This window comes from Sabethes cyaneus, chromosome 2, assembly GCF_943734655.1.
Source record: "Sabethes cyaneus chromosome 2, idSabCyanKW18_F2, whole genome shotgun sequence".
NCBI lineage: Eukaryota > Metazoa > Arthropoda > Insecta > Diptera > Culicidae > Sabethes > Sabethes cyaneus.
Window position 1 is genome coordinate 150,393,589 of NC_071354.1, and position 19,099 is coordinate 150,412,687.

A 19,099-nucleotide genomic window follows, 5' to 3' on the forward strand; every position below is an offset into this window, starting at 1 on the left:
AAAGAAAATGGCGGCGAATCGATGAAAGTTTGATAAAGGAGTGTTTGCGGCCTACAGTCAAGCATGGCGGTAGTAAGTTACTTGGTCATGGTATGTGGATCTATGGCTACATCCGGCGTGGGAAAACTTGAGTTCATCGATGGGATCATGACCAAGGAAGTTTATTTGGACATTTTGAAACGAAAACTACCAGTGTCTGCACAAAAGTTAAAGTTGGGCCACCTCAAAGCTGGTTTCGCAGTGGTTCAAGGAAAAGCGTATCAGGGTTATGGAGTGGCTAGTAAAGTCTCCCGACTTTAATCTGATCGAACGTCTCTGGTCAATATTGAAAATTCATGTCCAGGAGCAAAAACCAACAAGCTTCCAGTAATTGCGGTAGGTAATCTCAACTAAATGGGACAAAATCCCGCGAAAACAACTGCTAAGCTTGTTGAGTCGATACTACGACAATGCCGAGCAGTTATTGAAGCCAAAAGTGATCACACGAAGTAATAAAACGATGAGAGCCAGAGGGGTCGATACTTATACTTTTTTGCGTTATTTTTTACCCTTTTTCATAATTCATCACATAAAATCCGATGAAAAGATATAAACGCCGTATTTTCAATGACAATGTGTTAAATAAACATAAATGATAAATAAACATAATATCATGGAGAAACACTCATCAAATTAACCTGATTTTCACCAGAAAAACAAAAAAATGTAAATTGGTAGAGGGGAGGATAAACTTTTTTGCATACTGTACTGTGTATCCCTTTGTATTGCAGACAGACAATTCCATTTTCAGCGGAATTTTAATTCAATCACTCTTTACTAGCACTTGTTCTTACTAATAATCTTCTAACTGTTGAGGACACGTCAGCCAGATAATATTTGAACAATGGTAGTTTTTCTAGTTACCTTGAAACCTTTTCGCGGAAGTTTTCACCGCATATGGCCGCATATTTCGCGCAGTTTTCAATGTGTCATATCAAGTATAACAGTTTTCCTCCCTTGATCAGCTTTTCTGTCATACTCATCGGAGGCTGTCGTTGCACCACCCACTTGTACCCACCCTTAGCAGTCATTAACTTTTCGTCGGAGAGCCCAATTTCGGAAGCAGTTTTTGGGCCCAAAAGCGGGGTTCTGTTTGTAAATACAGTATCCTTCTTGTCAATCTAAACACAGCGAATATATTTTCATGAACAGAATTTTTTTTTCAAACAAAAAGGCTGCTTTTGAATTTGGCAGAATCGATGACGACTAATTTCACCTTAATATTTGAGTGTGTAGAAATTTTTTAATTATTTTTTTATTTATTTTACTAACCTAAATAACCTATTTTAACAAATATTTTTTTTACATTTAACTAACCCTACTAACAATAACCACAGAAACGTGAAAGTATACAAAACATTTAAGCACATATTTAAAACAAACAAAACAGAAATCGGCTCTAGCTGTACACAAAAATAGGAATCATTCATTCGACTGTGAATGTGACCAAAAACGGCAGCCCATTAAATATTAAGACAGATGATCTGGTTAGTATTGTATCTTATCATTTCAGACAGTTCCGAAAGCACACTAGCATTGATAAAGCAAACCAAATTGCCGCCATGCCCGAATGCTCAACCAAAGCCCACGTCGCGTGCCTAAAGGCAACGGAACGGGAACTATAGGCATAAGTGCCGTTAACTCGAGCGGTCCTTCCCGTTTGTTATGCTCTGGCGTCGTCTCCTAGTGCAGTATCAGCATGGATTAAACGTTTCGAGTGGTGTCCATTTGTCACAATTTCACAGTATATAAATTACCCTACGACCCGACGGACGCCGGCCGGCCGTCGGCACAATGTTCATTCGCATCGCTGCTGCTGTGTCTGCCTGTTGCAGTTTGCGCCGCGCCGCAGAATATGAGTGACTCCCTAAATGTCGGTCATAAACAGTAAATTTTATGAGTTTATTTTTGTCTTGCCTCACTTGCGTTACGAACATTGAATTTCAATTGGTTGAATTCCTTCTTCATCGTTCTTTACTATGGTGCGACCTTCTGCTGGAAGTGGACGAGGTGGGCGTTATATTTTTATTTGAATATCCAGGGGCCAACCATCGTATCGCACCTGACGTTAGCACATACCTAGCAAGTTGGCGTGTCGTTGCTTTGAACATTAAGAGGCCGTTTGAAATACGTTCTTTAGTTCTTTTTTTTTTGGTAAAATGCTGAATGAAACTATCCACATTTCTTCAATTATGACGAAAAAAATATAACAACTTCCAACAACCTGAAATTATTCAACCCAATACCCAAAGAGAATTATCTATGACACCCATTAGGTAGAAAGTGAAAGCTTCCTGGCGATAATTTATTGTAGTCATGCAAACATTTCACATTCGCCGCGGCACAGCTGATCTATCGTGTAAGGCATACAGAATCATACGGTGGTATGCGGGTATATTCTTTTCGTTACGTGTTAGACAACCGAAGAAAAGAACGGCTTCGTTTACAATAGGGATGAATGAAAGCGAATGTGTTTTACATAAAAACTTCGGCAAATAAAGTATTTAAATTTACATGACACCTTAGAGTCGTAGGCAATAATTAGCTCTTAGCCGCTCCTCCTCGTTTCATAAATTCTTTGGTACTAAGAATCATTTAATTGTCCTAAGTTATACCAATATTTTGCATAAAATATGGCAATTTATTTCATGATGTATTTTTTTCGAGCTGTCTGAATGAATTGCGAAAAAAGTGTAATTCTGAAACTTTCCTAATTGCCAGACTTTTTCAAAAACCTGGTATTTCGTATCAATTGAAAATAAATCTTATCAATTAATATTTCCCTAAGCGGTAGATTGAAACTTCAGCTGCTCAACGGGATGATTTAAATTTCTCTCATTTGGCCATGTTAGAACCAATACCACTAACGGAATAAGTACCAGCGTCGACAGACCACGTGTTTTTTCCGCGTTATGTAAACAGATCTTGTTTACACTATCGATAATACAGAGAGCCATACAAACCACGCGCTGATATCGGTCATTCCGATTGATGCAAAATTTTACATAAACAACCGACAAACGGTTTGCGATTTCACAGTACATTTAGATTACTTTCTTTATATGTCTTGTCGAGTTTAAATCATCAGCTTAGATTTATTTCATCGTCTTCAACAGTGACGTAGGTACGTATTTGTATATATTTATTTCTAACGCAGTAATTTGATCGTAATCAGCGCTGGGTTTAGTTCCCTAAATCGGATCGGATCGATAAAAGCTTGGACGAGCTTTCACGTTGTGCTGCCACAAATAGAAATACTTGGCACCGCTTGGTATCCACCGGTGCGGGATCTCCTACTAGTGACTGGTGTTATGATGTGTGAGCCGAGCACGTTTTCTCGTTACGTCTAATCTTGTGCTGAACTATACAATCAGTGCTCTCGATGGGTAATCTTATTTAAATTGTATTTGTATGTATTGTATTGTATTGTATGTATTGTATATAGAGAAATAAACTTACAGTTGGCTTGGCATTTCTTTTTTGATATTAGCTTTCAAATATGGTTTAAATCATATATTCAGTTGTCCGAATCATTTTCGTTGTTTTTAATAATCTTGAAAGAAAATAAACGAACATAAGAAGTAATTCAGATGTGTTTAGAACTACTTCGCGTCAGTTAGGGTTTTACCTTTGTTTATACCTCCTGTTTATTGGTCATTAAGGTATAGGCTACAAGCCCGTTGCCAAAATAACAAAGTTTTAGAAATTGGTCGAAAAACACGAAGTATTCCGAAGCCCGGAGAGCCGTGTCACATATAACAATAAGGTTCGACGAACTGAGTAAGGTCTGTGTGTACGTGGGAATGACTGTGTGTGGTAATCGAGTTTAGTCGTCTGTTTCTCGGAGATGGCTGAACCGATCCGTTCGCTATTCCGTTTATTTGAACCCCGGAACCACTGAACCGATTTCGGCAATCTCAGTATCAAATGAAAGCTCTTACTACTGCAAAGGTTTCTAGAGAGTTTTATTAGAAACAATCAAACAGTTCAAAAGTTATGCTTAAAAATGTGGGTTTTCAAAGTCGAACGTTTCTCAGAGATGGCCAAATCGATTTATGCACTACTAGTCTTGTTTGAAAGATAATATATTTACTAGTGTTTTTCTATTGGACGTTTAATTTAAAAGTTATGACCAATTGTGTACAACACAATAAAATCTATATATATACTAAAGTGAGCGTGAGTTTGTCTGTTTGTATGTTGCATCCAGGGTGGCAACTACCTGAAAAAACCTGGAAATCTTGCAATTGTCAGGGAATTTGAAATGACCTGAAACCCCTGTTTTTCCTGCATTTTTCCTGTGGCGTTAGTCGAGTCAAATCGAATGACATTGGAGTTTACGGACGGACCATTTGTGGCAAGTGACTCGATTCGCAGAACATCGAGCTAAATGCGAGTAGCGGCGCAATGAAATTTGGCTTTTCACGTAACTTGCCTCGCAGAACAAACCCCATAATCTCATCACAGACGTCTTCGAAACAAAGTTTTATAGAAGAATTGCAAATCGACTATCTTAATGGAATTCACTAGCACATGCACAGGGACTTGCCTCACTGAAGAAGGTTGTAACCGAAATACGTGTAAAATCTCTAAAGATCGTATTGAGTAGTAGAAGTAAATGAACTCCTGCAAAATTTTCCGCGCTAACTGTTTATATCTAGTATTCTAGACGTAAAACTTTTCCATTAAACTTTAGCTAACATCAGCTCCAGCAGGTATGAAATTTGCTAATGGTCAACTTCAATCCTAAAGGTATTTTTTTCCGGTTTCGCGGGAGGAATTATATAAGTTTTGAGCTGAAAATTGCATGAATTCTAAAAAGCTTTCGAAACTGGAAGCGGTCAGTAACGAGAAGAACCTCATGTTTTCCAAAAGTATCATAAAAGGTTTTAACGTCAAAGAAGCGTAGAAATATCCGGAACATCAAGAGGTAGGAACTGCTGATATGCAAACAATTTTACTTATGTGTCCATGTTCGCCGGTTCGGCTGAAAAAAGGGATGAAATCAGAGATCTCCACTTCTGACTATTACGCGCGATTGCTTTTACCTTTCGCCAGTACAGGTCCTTGTCTACAGTCCGGATATCGTTGACTAAGCTGCGTCGACTGGTGTTATGATGTGTGATGTGTGATGAGGCCTCTGCCTTTTCTACGCTGTCCTTGCGGATTCCAATCGAGTACTTCTCTGCAGATCTCATTCGCTTCTTTCCTCAAGGTTTGTCCGATCCACTTCCACCTACGTTCATGAATTTTTGTTGCTATCGGTCGTTGATGACATCGACGATGGAGTTCCTCATTGGATATCCAGTTTTCAGGCCACCAGGCACGAATCATATGTCGCAGGAACCGATTAATAAATACCTGTAGGTTTTGCGTTGTCTCCATTGAGACGCACCACGTTTCGCGTATGCCTGCAGTACGAAGGAAGAAGAGGATAGCTACGTGATGCAAAAGCACAGATGGAAGTTAGTAAATTGCCGGAGAAAATTTCGGTAATTAGGAATTTTTCTGACTTCCTCGTTGATTGAAAAATAATTCAAATATGAATGAACGAAACACACTCTCTGTTAAAATTGTATCGCAATATGGAACCTGGAGTTTTATTAAACACAGCAAAACGTGTTTTTCGTATTGAGCTGCCACGCTGCGGCCATAATTCCATAACGCCTTCACCGTTCTCCACTAAACTTTACTCACATGTTTGTTGACATAAGTGAATCAGCAGAGGGGGGCTGACAAAAGGGAGGGGGCCCCTAACAAGGGGGGAGGTCCAATTAAGTAAAAGATGTTGCGTTGTCTTTTACAAGGGGGGAGGAAGGTTGAAATGGGGAAAAGGGTGCGAATATCGCCTCCAAAATAGTACGGATATGCCAAGTTTGCGCATGAAATACGATTTATTTAGCATGTATATCTGTACGTAATGCTGATTTTTACCTTTTTTGTACATATGGAAATGCTAGCTGAGTGAGTACACGTGCTCGGACAACACTATTTTCACAAGCAATTTTCGATCACTTTTTGACGAAGGACTACGTCTTTATTTACTATACTGGGACTGGGTAGCACTTTGTGAAAACGAAAAGTGTAACATTTGAATGAAAGATTTCAAATGCTAATAACTACTAAAGTACTGAACAAAACTCAATAATTTATAGCAATGAGCAATTTTATGGAGGCGGTAAAAGAGCAATTTTATGGAGGGTGTTAGAAGGGGGGGGGTCTACTATTCAAATGAAACACAAATTTTCGTAAAACTTGAAAACTAAGAATTTTTTCTATGGTGAATTGAGACCCCTTCCCTCTTTAGTAGGGGGCTCCCATACCAATAATATACAAATTTCCTCATAGCTCGAGAACTAATCAAGCAAAATGAACCAAAAATTGCCATGTGGGGGTTTTTAGAGGTAAGAATTTTTCCATGGTGTACTGAGACCCCTTCTCTTTCTAAGAGGGGGGGGGGCTTCCATACAAATGAAATACAAAATTTCGTCATAACTCTAGAACTAATCAAGCGAACGGAACCAAATTCGGCATGTGGGGGTTCTAGAACGCAGGAATTTTTTCTATGGTGTACTGAGACCCATCCGCCTTTTAACAGGGGGGCTCCCATACAAATGAAATATGTACAAATTTCTGCATAACTCGAGAACTAATCAAGCAAATGGACTCAAATTTGGTACGTGGGGTTTTTTAGAGGCATGAATTTATTTTATGATGGTTTGAGACCCCTCACCCTGTGGTAGGAAGATAAGGACTCTCATACAAATAAAACAGAAATGTTTGCGTATGTGCCATATTTTCTGCTATGTAACAAGCGGTAAACTGTGAAAGTAAAATCTTCTCGAAGCAAAAGGCAGTGAATTGACGCCGCTAACTTACGCGCCTGTTGCCATTCATGTCAAAAGAGAAGGACATTCGAATGGCACGTCATATTTGCGATGAACGTGCTTTGGCTTTAATGTTATTTGTAACCAATGACCCTTTTAAATGCCACAAGCGAGTTAAAGTAAGATTATTGAAATATGTCAAGCTACGCATAATCATATTTAATACAATAATCTATGGGCTGGTCATTCATTATTATTTAAACCTTTATGAAGCACACGAGCGATTTTTAAAAGAAATCTCTATGTCTCAATGTTGCTGTTGTTATTAGTTTATTAGGACTTTTTAAACGCAAGGCGTTCATTCGAGTCCTCTATATCTAAATGGTTGCAGGCGTTGTACTTATGAACCCCCGTCCATGTTTTTTCAAAGCCACCATTGCATTCAATGAAGAATTGAATCTGAACATTTCGCTCTTCTCTTTTAAACATTCGCTTAAACATTGGCACTCACAGATTCTTATAAACATACATATGCCAGAAATACAGTTTAGATTGAAAGAAATATAGAAAAATATAGTCTTTGATCTAATGATCTGATATAGTCCTTCGTCACCCTTTCGTACAACCCTTAGGACTGTATACCTTGTAGTTTTTAATTTATGCTATATTTTGGCATAATTAAAAAATGGAAGACTAGATCTTCAAATACAATCAAAATTTGATGTGATTTGAATAAAATTTCGATGATTCTTCGCGTTTTCAACACACTTTAGCGGGCCCACTCTAGGGTTAATCTGTCGTTTTAAGAGTATTTTTTTCCTGTATGGACTTATCATGCGACCAGTAGGGTAACCAACCTATTTTGGACCCCATCAGCAGCTGTACATAATTTGGACACTTCCGTTTGATTTTGCAGTAAGTGTCCAAATTATGTTCAGCTGCTGATGGGGTCCAAATACGTTGGTTACCCTATCATTGATCTATTGTGATATCGCCGGGATGTTTGCTGATTTTACGAATTGCTTGGAATTTTTTTCGTCAAAAAACACGATGTTCGCAAATTGAGCACTTTCGATCAAGTGAAGCAACTCCTTCGCTTCTTCAAGTATAATTTATTGCTTCTTCGATGTAAGATCGGATGTTCCAATCAGATATAGTAATGACCCGATTTTGTCACCCCCATGATGAATTTAGGGACAGTGACAAAATCGGGTATATTTTCAGTTTTTATTTTTTTGCAGATAACTTAGAACGAACTACATATATTTCATTCTGATCACTTTTAGGACATTTCGCACTTCTCTCTACCGCTCTGTGGACATTTGTCACATGTTCACAGCACAGGTCCCACAGGTATGATAACACGCGTTTTTTAATTGGTTGATTATACTGGTTAACTATGCTCAGAGAAATTTCACAGCGTAAAAAGCTCTTTCTTATGGTATGAACGATTCTTTGATTAACCCCCCCAAAAGTAAGATAGAAAATTTATTTTTCAAGCAGTAAGAGATAGAGCAAAACAATGTTCTACAAAATTTTTGAGAAGATTATTATAAAGAACTTTGCCAAAGAAAGTAACCTTTTAGCTATTATAGTTGTGGAGATAAGAAACAATTTTTGAGGAAACTCCACGATAATCAACACATTTCTTTTCAAAATGTTTTAACACATTTGATATGTTTGAAAATGATTTTCAAACTAAGCAAACGTGACAAAATCGTGGGTGACAAAATTGCGTCAAAAACTTGACAAAATCGGAGTGACCAAATCGGGGAGTGACAAAATCGGGTTACCACTGTATTTACATTTCTTAAGCCATTTGATTGGCACTCCGTCGTGAATTTCGCTAAAATCAAATTCCTAAATATTGTTTTCTTTCGGAAGTCCATAAACGGAGCCCTGTAAAAAAATTCTGGAGCCCTTCGAACCAAACCTATGCAATAATACCCCTTGTAACTCTGGGATAAAGGAATCTTGAGTGTATTCAAGCGGATTGCAGCTTCCCGACTATCGAGTTATATGTGCGGTGCTACAGTGTGCTGTGTATATGTATCCATATAACTGTAATCATATATCTAGTTGCACATCCTTTGGGAGCCCGTTGCCTATGTAAAGATGAGCAAGGCAACTCCCGCTGTGTCAGCAAGGAATAGAATTGCAATCGGAAATGTGTCAATTGCTTTGTTCACTAGCCCGTAGCTGATAAAACGAAAGTTTCACTCTGGTGAAACATTTTATTCAAACCACAGCAAGTAGGAGTACAAATTGCCAATAAGCATTTGTCAATCAGTTGCCTTCTTTTCAAATCGATATTTTAATACAATGTATGGTTATTGATGAATTGCTAACAATTTAGTGCTTTTAAGTTAACTTTTCGAGCTGTGTTTGGGACCTGCTTCAAAATTGCTAAAAATAGATATCAAAACGTCGGTGAAGTTCTTTTGAATTTTCTGCGGATATCGTCCCCAGAACTGCGGGTTTGTCCTTGTAGTTTAAAATGTTAACGCATCGAGCAAGAAGTTGCACTTTAATGCATCTATGTCGTTTCATTCATTTTAATAGCATCAAGTCTAATGCCGAAAAAAGTTTAATTGCGTATATGCCATATGGCACTACCTTATATAAATAATGGTTTGGCTGAGCTAAGCTTAAATGATTGTTGGTATTGGCACATGATGAAATAAGACACCAATTAGTTTGGAGGCATTAAAAATAATGGTTTTGTTGTTAAAGATACAGCACTTTTTAAGGCAAGACAAATAATTAGTAGCGTTTTTTCCGAAACATTGATTACAAGTAACTAAAGGGCCAAACAGAACACTGCGTCAACGCAGCTGTCAGCATCAATTTGGCAGTAAACCTATAGGAAAATTGTCAGAAAAACGCTGACGGATGGGTCGACGCAGTATTCTGTATGACCCTTAAGGTGAAATTAGTCGTCATCGATTCTGCAAATTTCAAAAGCAGTTTTTTTGTTTGAAACAAAAATTTTGTTCATGAAAATATATTCGCTGTGTTCAGATTGGCAAGAATAATGCAGTGAATACATTTCTATAAACAGAACCTGGCTTTTGGGCCCAAAAACTGCTTCCGAAATTGGGCTTTTCGACGAAAAGTTAATGACTGCTATCTGTTAATTTTCCGTTAATTATTGATGGTAAATGCCAACTGCGGTCGTATTTACGTTTAGAGTAAATTTTACGATTGCGCTACAGTTTCGAAACATTTTATTATTTATCAAATTTGTTGATTATTTTTGGTGAAATGACGACAACTTTGTTTTGTTTTGAAAATTTTAGGTTTCCTAATGTTGAGAGACTATATTTCATAATTAAATGGTGCATGGATTAGGAATGACGATACAGATTGTTTTTCTTTATTTGTGTTGTCACTGAGACGGCTAATACCATCGTTGGTCCATCTTGCTATTTTTTTTCTTGTTGAATTTTTGCACAATATATGACTCGTACGAAAATAATTGTGTATAGTATACACATTTGCTGAGTACCACAGAAAGCTTATTTAAATTGGAACATTATAAGCAAATAATAATTTTCAAAAGTGATTATTGCTTATAGTTTTTCAATTTTAAATCAAGTAACCTTTCGAAATATAATCTTTCACGAACTAATCAAATTAAAAATCAATTAGTATTGCTTCCAGATAGAAGTCGCTCATGGTGCTCGTAAACGATGTATAAACATAGCCGCGGCCAGGTTTATTTGCACAATAAAAAAACCAGAAAAATCTGTAACCGCTACGTCCGACTTCGTGCGGTTTCAAGCCCCGAGAGAGACGGAGCGATTCGGAAATCATCAGCGTTCCTTTGCACTGGCACTGGTACCTTCCAGCATTCGCACGTACTCGAATCGAACCTCGAACACGCATATTCAGTGATAGCTCGTGCCGCTACAAACAGGGTTGCCACATGCACAGATTATTCTGTGTTTAACAGATATTTGAAAGAAATCGCCTGTACAGAATCTGTATGCACAGAATACAGATTTTCGCCAAACTACACAGATTAAACAGATTTTTGAGCTTTTACATGAGAGTGAAAGAAACGGAAACAGTCAGCAAAATGACGCTCTATCTCTTTCACTCTTATTGTTTTGCATTGGACAGATTTTTGCACAGATATTTTTCCTCGCCGTACAGATTATCAGATTTTTCCAACAAAAAACACAGAATTATATGTGGCATCCCTGGCTACAAATGCTCTCTCGCTGCTTGCTGATGTATTTATTTATTTACTTATTATCAACGCGCTCGTTCGACCGGTTGAGTGTGCACTGTGCAGCAAGCAAGGCTGGTTGGCGATCGAACTATGTCTAAGTCTGAGTAATCTACGCTACGAAGAAGCCGGGCCGGGGCCGCCACCGCCACTGTTGAACTCGTGATGATGTTTACAGTTCCCATGTGAAACGGTAACGTCATCATTGGCAGCGGGTGTATGATGCAGCACGGGAGGTTTACTTCTGTGGTTTCGATTGTAAGTCACCAACTGGATGTCAAATGATGGAAACAATTGCGTGCATGCTTAGTCCAACGATGATACAGAAAAAGACAACCGCTTGGAATTAAACGCTGTATAGTGTTTATGCTGTTGTCAGAAGTTAGGCTTATACAAATTTGAAAAAAAGTTTATGTCACCCCCCCCTTCGAAAATTTTCAAAATTTGAAGGGGCGAAAAAATAAAGTGCAATAATGTTGCATTCTTTATTGGTAAGCCGATTTTTACAATTCAACAAGTTTACATCTCTAAATTACCCAATTCGTGCAAAGTTGAAGTAATTATCCCGTTAGTATCGATCAACTATCCTACACCATCTATGTTTTCTGATTCCTGCTACAGGTCACAGGCGACTATTGTGCTTACCCTTTAAGTTCCGACGCCAAAAATTGGGGTGCTTGGAATTAGACTTCTGGCTCCATTTACTTTAAATTTTGTTCCATTATAATTCAACTTGCTTCCAAAGAACCGAATTAGATTGAGGCATCAATCAACTAAACAATGTATTAGTGAAATTTGCTACCACTTTTTACGGAGATATTCCGAATTGCTGTGGGATTATATTTTGCTGTCATAGGTATTTTATTCCGTAGTGTCCATGTACCTACCCTAATTTTGGATGTGAGGGACGAAAAAGTTAAAGATACAATTTTTTACAATGCATTGGATGCATGCAGAAAGGATGTCACTGAACTGTTCGAAACTTTTCTGACTATTGTCATGTTGTGATTATCATTGGGGCCAACGGTGGCCCCGACCATTACATCAAATCAAGCCATGTTAAGTCATATTGGTTTTTTACTGAGCTTTAGTATGGAAATGTACGAAAGTGGAATTAAATTGGAATGATATTTTCATTGCTAGGCAGTCGAAACAGTTTATCTCTCCACACATTTCAATAGTTCGCAAAGCCTAGAGCTTTCGAAAGATCTAAAAGAAAGATCTAGACATTTATACTGATCTTATAACAGGACATTGTCCAAACCGCTATCATCTGAAGCTTATGGGGAAACTGCAAGGTGATATATGTCGATTCTGTGGCACAGAAAAAAAGACTCGGAACACCTGTTATGTCGATGTCCGGCATTTTTCAAGGTTCTTCGACAGAGGGCTGCTAAAAGCCCTGATATTTGGAAAACAACTCCCAGCATTCAAAGTGCAGCACCGGACTGGATAAATGCTATTAGTCAAACAATGACAATCGCTTTTGATAGCGGTGCGTTTGCATCCTTAATATATCAAAGATAAACACGTTATTGTTGAGAACCAGCATCAGCTGAGGAATGGGCTGATATTCATATGACTAAAAGGTTGACTAAGAAACAAGCGGTTTCAAACGTGAATGGTGTCAGAGATTTTTTTTCTTAAAAAATGTCAGTAGCATAGCACATGCGTTCCAAGTGATAAAGTTTTAGGGACCTAAATTGCCATTTTTACGAGAAGATTAGATTCCGATACTGTTTTGTGGTTACCGAGTTCTGAACTAGTAAGTGACACAGATTTGAATTATTCTAAAATACAAGGTAACTAACCGAGTGATATGCAAGTAAAAAACCAAATTCAAATGAAGGTCAAGTTACACGTTTATGGCTCTCTAAGGTGATCCTGTAGCACTCCACTATTTTCAAGTAGATTCATCTCTGCCAGAATACTTACTTTATGTGCTTGGATCAAAAAATTTTGAAAGTTGTTTTGGTTTGAACTAAACTTTAAGTACTGTACAACTTTTTTGTATCGGACATGTATTAATCTGGAAAAATATACACTGGTTTCTTCTCCTTTGTTTAGTTATTGAAGGTTTGATGTTATTATTTTTTACTTGCCCCCCCCTTGAACAATATTTCGAGACCAGGACATAAACTTTTTTCCAAATTTGTATAAGCCTTATTTAACAATCGTAAAACCATAAGCGGAAGATAAGTTGAGCAAACGTTAGTATCATATAAGTTCGTAATTACCGTTGCAATAATATAACTGAATACAGAACTGCAAACATAATCTAAATTAACAGTCTAATCAATACCGCGGTACCTTTACATGTAGTCTCGTGTATAAACACTGACTAATGAATTGCGACCAATACACAGCGAGACCGTTGCGTTGAGATGGAAATGTAAGAATAGTTTACACCTGAATCAAACCAAGTAGTTGAGACTTGGTGCATACAATACATTCAACGTATTCAAAGTAGCAGTTAAGCTTATTTTGGTATAGCTTTCCGCCTTTGCCTACGAAAGTATTGCATCCCATAAAATTTAGTATTCAATCTTTTTTCCGTGGACGGCCAGTAAGGCAAAAATTAAGCCTCTGGTCCTCAGCACCGCCTTTTGGCGACATGGATTCTTCTTCTTTACCAATCGAAAGCCGGGGTGGCTCTTGTCGTATCAAGAATTTCTCTCCATTGTACTCGGTCCCGGGCTACTCTTCGCCAACTCGTTGCGCGTATCTTGACACACGTAAGTCGGTTTCAAACTGGTCGATCCATCTAGCACGTTGGGCCCCTGAAAATTTGATCATAAGGCCCACCTGGTACTATCCTACGAATTGTCTTGCTATTGGGGTCGACGTAACAAAATCTGGGAGAGCACCTCGTAGGCGGCGTTGATCAGTGTACTGGGAGTCGATCGTTCACTTAGCTACTAAAGAGCTACTAGCATTGTAGCACCGTAACTACAAAAAATACAGCAAAACTTTATTCAGCAAAATTTTAGATAATAACTAATTCTACAAATGCCCCATATAAAACTTTGTCAAATTTTGCTTGGCTGGTACGGTACTGTCACATGAATGTGAATTGAGTCAATTTGTCGTGCCATCCCTGATTGCGATATGCCCTTCGAACAACTGCTTCCACCTGTCAACCACTTCGCACTCGTTTAAGACCAGGGGTAACATTGCGATTCTCGTTTCGAGTGATTTTGGTTCGTTTCGACCACGTTAAACGAATGGGCGAAACGAACCAAAATCACTCGAAACGAAAATCGCAATGTCACCCCAGAGGTTTCCCTTCCCGACCATACTCCACACACATGTCAGCCCAAGGAACCTGGAAGATCGGACATCCTCAACCTTATTTTCCCTCAGAACCAACGCTCGTCTCATTTCGTCTCGTTGACATCCAGTACCCGTTAGTTTTGTTGCGAATCCAAGAATGGCTGCGTGTTCTACCGATGCCAGAAATACGAAGACCTTTTCCTGAAGGACTGGACGATGCTGGAGGCTTCGGCGTGTATCCTTTACGGGATTGGTTCACCTTCTCATAGAAATTGCGCGTCTCATTAGCTCGGAATAGTTGTTCCAGCTCTTCACGATCACTTCGTCTTCCTTCTGGTGCTTTTTCCTTCTCAGAATCGAAATAATCCTTAATCGGATTCAGGGAAAAATCGGAAGTGCTCATCTGTGGCAGTTAACTGGATTTCGTGCAGGACAATCATATGTGAACCACATCACGACACTCCGTATGCTTTTGGAGCAGATCAACGAATGCCAGGACTTTCTTTTGCTGGCGTTCGTTGACTTCGAAAGGCATTCGACCAACTCAACAAAGAAAACATCTAGAGGCGTAGATGTGTTCCAGATAAGCTATTCCATCTCATCAAGGCTCAATACAAGGCGTTCTCGTGTAAGGTTTTGCACAACGGCGTCTTGTCCTACCCAATACGGGTTACTGCTGGCGTGAGACAGTTTCTCATCGTTATAGATGTGATATTAGTTGGAGCACTGGACAGTAGACCAAATCGAAGATTACCTTGGAACCCTATAACGATGGAGCAACTAAATGACCTCGACCTAGCCGACGACATTGTCTTGCTCGCACAACGCCGAAAAGTTATGCAGAGAAAGTTAGATGACCTCTCCGAGAGCTCCCAGGCAGCAGGTCTCACAGTCAATGTAGCAAAAATTAAGTTTATGGTAGTGAACGCTGACAATTCCACCAACTTCACAGTAGCGGGACAACAAGTTGAGCAGGTAGACGCCTTTCAATAGCTTGGTAGCCAGACAACGCTCGATGGTGGTACCAAGCCTGATATAGCCACACGGATCAGGCAGGCTAGGGGTGCCTTTGCAGGTCTGCGAAACATTTGTCGTTCAAGCTAGATCACTCTACGTACGAAAACCAGAATCTTTAATTCAAACGTTAAATCCGTACTGCTGTATGCCTGCGAAACGTGGTGCGTCTCAGCTGAGACAACGCAAAAACTGCCGGTATTCATCAACCGGTGCCTGCGATATATCATTCGTGCCTGGTGGCTTCCCAAGTAACAATTCTAAAGCCACTTGGTTTTAGTTGAATTTTATAAAGGTTTTATTGCGGTATTAATCATTACCTCTGGTTTTATTGTGGTATTGCGCAATACCAAGCGGATACGAGTCCAAACACACTTATAGCTAGCTATAAAACCATAATAAAACTGTTAATAAAGCAAATTTATTGTGGTTGCTTTTATTACCACGTTAAAACTTGTTGGCTGCACCACGTCTCTTACAAACCTACCATACGTATGGCGTATCAATACAAAATGGCGCACCAATCAAAACTGATCTTATCGCGGTTACTTGTCAAACCGCAATAAATCTGTTAGCTTTATAGAGCTATTAAAACGGTAACACCCTGACCAAACAGTTTTTTTGCTGCTATTATGAAGAATACCAAAGTTCTACACCAAAATCATTTTTTTATGCGAAGCCATATTGCCATATTTTAGTATTTTGTTTTAGCTCGCAAACAACAATTCATCAAAGCAAAGTATTTTGCAGAAAGAAGGTCATTATCAATGGGTTTTCCTGTCAGAGGAAGCAACTAAAATGATTTTGCTAGAAATTGAGATTGACTAACTGAATATTTTCAATTTGTTAAAACAACCAGTTTTCGAAAATTGCAAAATTTCAGTGGCGCACTGATTTTATCGACCTATCATATCAATATGCACGATGAAATTAAACGCGCACATGCTGCAAGCCAATGATATTGCCTAAAATTCAATAAATATTCTATGGGATATTTTATTCTGATCGGTATAAACCAAATCGTTCAGAATGATATGTCAGTAAACTTTTCTTTTCACAGATATATTTTCAAGTTGACAAAGCTAGTGAACTTATTTAGCTTTTGCCAGAAAAGCGAAAAGCGAAATACGAAAAGCGAAATGCAAAAAGCGAAAAGCTTTTTTAAATTATGGCGATGGCTGTCAAGCAGCGAAAGCTTAACCGGTTTTATTGCTGCTTTGAGCAGAGCGTGATACGGCTACTTGAGCTTATAGCTTGATTCTTATAGCGGTTATGAAAACATTCTGAGGAGTGGGCCACTTGGTCAGAAAGCAGTTTTATAGCGGTCATCAGAAAGTTCTGGTGGAGGTCATAGTTTTATTGGCGGTTTTATGAAATTGGTCATGAAAACCACTATACGAACGTAATAAAACTTGGAATTGTTACTTGGGTTGACAACTGTATATCCAATGAGGAACTCCATCGTCGGTGTCATCAACGGCCGATAGCCACAGAAATTCGTGAACGTAGGTGGAAGTAGATCGGACACACCTTGAGGAAAGGAGCGAACGAGGTCTGCAGAGAGGCACTCGACTGGAATCCACAAGGACAGCGTAGAAGAGGCAGACCCAGAGGCTTATGGCGACGCAGCTTAGCCAACGACATCCGGGCTGTAGACGAGAACCTCTCCTGGTGACAAATAAAAGCCATGGCGGGTAACCGTCAGCAGTGGAGATCTCTGATTTCATCCCTTTGTTCTGCCGAACCGGCGGACATGGACACATAAGTAACTAAGCAAGTTCTTCTGAAGAAATTACATGATCTTGATTTGGCTGACGACATTCTGTTGCTCTTCCAACGGCGCTGAATGATCTCTTGGGCGGTACCAAGAGAAAAAAGAAATCGACAACATCAGGTTGAGGAGCATTTTGCATATCTTGGTAGCCAAATAACGCCAAACGGTAGTACCAAGATTGGTATACTCATACTTGGATCTTCAACTCAAAACTCAACTAAATCGCGACATTTGTCCATGATGCCGAAGGCAGCGGTCGCCTTTTCCATGGTTTCGGGGTTTGAGGCAAACCAATATAAATGAAAATTCAGGATAGTTAGAGGTGGATCGGACATACCTTAAGAGAAAAGCAAGTGAAATCTGGACGGAGGCACGTGACTAAATGGAATCCGCAAAGACGGCATAGAAGAAGTTTCCAGAAATTTCAGAAATATGTAGTGATACGCTTCTACTCTCAAATTTATAGTAAATTTGTCTCAAAATACCCTCCAATATTATTAGTCGCCTGATCAACCCAGTTAGCTTCGAGGAACGATGCTAGTCTAACAAGCCAGTCGTCGTATGTTTAAGTCTCGGCTAGGCGGTGCTTGCTAGAAAGAGTCAATAGGATCCTTACACTGGCTTCGTAATTTTCCTGTACTCTAACAGCCGGCTTCGAAGTCTGTCGATAAAGAAGGGTAATGTCTAATGACGGTTTAAGCCCAGGACCTTGCTTTGATCAACCCAATTCGGGCTTTACAAGCTAAATTGTTTTAAATGAGTTCAAATGATAGTTGATTTCAAAATTCACGGTCAAACAGAGTTGAAATCATCAAGAATCTGGATGCATTATTTTTGCAGCCTAAATTAACGTACGATGAATATATTTTTTAAAGTTATGGAAAAACTTTCACAGTTCTTGATTTTATGTTTTGCGCTACAAAAAATCCATTCATTGTGTGGCTGAAAGCGGTCTACTGCGCACTTGGCAGCACGCTTATTGAATATTTATCGGTGGTATGGGCATCTTTGTGCGAGAACAATAAAAACCCAGCTATATTCTGCTTTCCGTTTCCTGACTTGGTACTATGCATTACATTCGCCAAGTTACGAATGTCATTGTCATTTGGCTGCGTCCTTGAACTGGATAGTTTTGATGGAAACACACAAAAGCCACCTTTACTCTGGGTTTATCTATGTCTAACATATTTTCCGACCTCTAAGGAAAGTTATAGATTTTTCCAGTACAGCGCGCATTTCCATTCTGCTAATAAAAAATGAATGAAGAAAAATCCTGAGAGAATTTCAAGTTTTCCACATAACAAACGTACAGGTAGACATCGCTTTTCCGGTTTTTTATGAATTGCTAGAGTTTTGACGATAACAAAGTTTGTAGCATATAAAATTATTTTGTTCGAATTCATTCTATGATAAATCATTTAAAAACTGTAAGAAATATTGACACACGTGAACCACCTCCAATCTGATGGATTTTATTTGTTGAAATGCTAATAAAAGTTCGTTTACATAAGAGTTCGCTGACAGGTAACCGGAACGTCGAAATTTTAGCAAAAAAAACTGCAATTCTCTGTAATTCTAACACGTTACATATGACTCAGCTAATGGAACACTATTAATCATGCTTACTGGTTGCCCTTCAGTAATTCTAATACTCTCTAATACAGGCAAATGGAAACCTTGATTTTGCTTCATAAGACCTAGGTCCAGAGAGGTCACTGGCTTTAACTGTTTGCGAGCATTATACCTACCTACCATTCCCTTATCCGGTGTGTTCTGCAAGCTTCTGCTGCTCTAAATTTTCAAACAGGCTAGAAGCCATACAAACAGCATGTGCTGTGCTAATTGTCGAGAAATTTGCCTTGGCAAAATCCTTTGGAATTAAGGCGGTAAGCAACGAGCGTTGTCGCTTGTTTGATACGAATAACTTTAAAGAAAAAA

At 38.9% G+C, this 19,099-nt stretch overlaps 1 protein-coding gene across 7 annotated transcripts in view; it reads right to left on the reverse strand.

Annotated features, from left to right (window-relative positions):
* Positions 1 to 19,099, reverse strand: part of LOC128738099 (inositol 1,4,5-trisphosphate receptor) — an 87,382-nt gene that overhangs the window by 53,256 nt on the left and 15,027 nt on the right. The gene's annotated exons all lie outside the window — the stretch shown is intronic.